This window comes from Delphinapterus leucas, chromosome 5, assembly GCF_059928025.1.
Source record: "Delphinapterus leucas isolate spDelLeu-1000000601 "Yukka" chromosome 5, BTC_Dleu_Yukka2, whole genome shotgun sequence".
Classification (NCBI taxonomy): Eukaryota; Metazoa; Chordata; class Mammalia; order Artiodactyla; family Monodontidae; genus Delphinapterus; species Delphinapterus leucas.
Window position 1 is genome coordinate 82,072,931 of NC_143133.1, and position 2,939 is coordinate 82,075,869.

Sequence of the window (2,939 nt, forward strand, 5' to 3'; positions counted from 1 at the left end):
TTTCCCCCTAACTATACAGAAAAACTGTAGTTTTTCTACAATGTAGCACTGTCTACACTTCAGAACTGTCAGGTAGGGCCATGTGACTGAGTTCTTGCCATTTGAAAGTGGATGCAAATTACATATACCAATTCTATGCCCTAAAATCTCTATGGAATACTCCATGCTTACCCTCTTGTTTCAGATAGATGATACCAGGCTAACCTTGAAGCCATGTACTAATAATGGCAGACTGAAGTATAAAAGACACCTTGTTCCCTGAATGACTATGTGGGGTAGAGTCTCCTTTTCCTCCTCCCCACCAACCACAATGGGCAGTGAGGCGAGTAACAAATGTTCATCATGCAGAGAACCTTGAAATTTCTTGTCTTATCGGGCAGAGTGGCTCTCATTAAATACCCTAGTACAGGTTCCTAATTAGAACACATGTAGACAGCAATTTTATATTACTATAAGTGGCAATAGCATACAGTTGATTGGCAATACTTTAAAAATAAAACATTAATAATAGTAATAGTAATAAATTTATGTGGGGCATTTACCCTTGCTTGAATTTATCAGAAGTTTATAAACAAGCAGGACACATCTTGATTTAATCAGCAGGAAAAATGAATTTTGGAGAAAATCAAAACTATTCCAAGATCACATTTTGCAATACAGAAAAAAATGTTATTAGAACTTAGTGATATATATATGCTCCTCAAAAGAGGAAGGTGAATGTTGACTATTCACCTTCAAAACAAGCACAAAACTACCTTTAACAGATAGAGATGTGAAAAATAGTTTCACAGTTCAGTTTATAAGTATATGAGGACAAAGTTTATCTATGTAGTGTGTAGCTGCAGATTCAAGACTTTAGATGAGGAAGCTCAGAAATGTCTCTTGCTGCTTTCTTGATCTGTATGCAATTAGTCCTCCCTTATTGCCCCACTGATTTACTGCAGTGGCACCTTCATTTTCCATGTGGTACCAACTCCAGTTTCTGGATTCCGTTCCAAGAATTCTTTTAAGTTTACCATTCCCTCACCCATGGCCCTGAGTTTGACATTAACAGTACAAGACACTCACTTGAATGTGAAAAGATATATCTTTTCTGAAAATATATAAATGTCAGCAAGACCTTGGACAACTCAGGGCTCTTGTAAGCAGCCTTAGTTGCCTGGAATAGGCTATCTCCACATACAAGTGTTAGGTAGTTAGTCAGACATTAGCAGCAAGGAGGTGACGGTGGTGAAAAGAGGGGAATAATCAAGTCACACCCCAACCATCTGGGAAACCTCCCCTGACTCCACCCAGAACAGGCAAAACAATGGTCAGGTGGTGGGCAACTTTTCCTAATAAAGAGGGAGCACAGTAACATGAAGGAACTTCCCCAGGCTGCTCATGCCCAAACTAGACAGGCGTATAAAACCTAGAGTAAACCCAAACTCATTATACCGTCATTATAATAAAATCTGCATGTGGTTTTGCTCCCCCCACCCCGCCCCATGGACTTTTCTTAGTGAAGCTAGGGTAAGGGCATGCACAATAATGAACTTGTTACATGACTCAGGACTGTGAATCAAATAATGATCCCCTGTCACTCACCCGTGATCACACCCCACCTCCTAGCAGAATTCTCCTTATAAACACCCTTAAACCTGTACAGAAGGGCTGGTTTCACTTTGCAGAAACAGCCCGCTCTCCCTCTGAGATTACAACTATGCTTTAATAAACTCTGCTTTGTGCTTAAGCCCAAAGTGGTAGTCTGCAATTCTTTACTTGCTATCGTAAGGACCGAGATTGCTGGCCCAGGTCTTCTGTTGACCTCCTCAGTTGAAGCTATTTGACACAATGCACACCAACCCAGTAACAGAGGTGGCAGTGAGATTTTGATAGTCTCCTTTTCACTTGTACTGATAGCTGAAAACCAGTGGGAGAATTCCACCTGAAAGCTGTGTTTTTGGTCAGTTGGCTCTGCATTTCATTACCTTTTCTTTTAGAAATGGGGGCTGAAATGCATGGATATTGGTCCCCATGTAAGAAGAGTCCCAGTAGTACTGTCCTTTCCAACTGAGAGTGTTTAGGTCTTGTGATACAAAGGCTGGTTGATGACAAACATCAGGGACACCCCTATTTGTATATCCAATTAAGACACCAATTAAGATGGTGACACACTGAAGTCCACAGGAGAAGATTCCTTGATTGGATTTAACGTCAGCAGAACCTTTTATACACTGGTAAGTTGAATCTATGGGATCCACCCAAATTTCCAAAGTGTCCTGTGGAATGTTGACTTCGACTGAATCCAGAGTTGGGTACATAAAGGTGACATCCTGATGAACAAGTTTGGCGAATGCTTCAGATACCAACTTGTTACCATTAAGGACTTTGCTAAGAAGCTCTACTGTTGTACAAAAGGTAGCAACATATGTCATTTCAAACATTTTCAAAAGCATCTAGTATTCCTAATTACAGATGAGTACTAATGAAACAAAGGCCAATTAAATAAATCAATCAAAACACAACAAATTTGACTTGAGGGAATTTAAGTTTAAATTTCAAAGTGAATAATATTCCTGTGGCATGATAAAATAAAATTTTAGACATTTAAATTGTCACTAAATAAAATTAGTGCAACTATAATTTACTTTCTCTCTAGCTAAGTATCCTAATCAAAAAACGGTTGCGCTGTACCAGCTTCCAATGTTCTTAGAAAGTTTACAAACCATGTAGGCATACATGACCAGTAGAAATTTGATGAGGAAATATGGATTATTACATTATTTAGTTATTATCCAGGTTAACAAAATTAATACATTATATATAAAACTAAGAAAAATATAGAAGTTATTTAAATATAGAAGTTATTTAAATATAGAAGTTATATAAAATGAAGTTAAAGACTTAACTTGCATTGAATTAAAAAAAAACAGCAGTAGTAGGAAACTAAAATATGA

The 2,939-nt window shown here is 37.9% G+C and overlaps 1 pseudogene; it reads right to left on the reverse strand.

The window, feature by feature from the left end:
• Window positions 1–1,579: 1,579 nt before the first annotated feature.
• Window positions 1,580–2,481, reverse strand: LOC111171584 (inositol polyphosphate 1-phosphatase pseudogene; annotated as a pseudogene).
• Window positions 2,482–2,939: the final 458 nt, after the last annotated feature.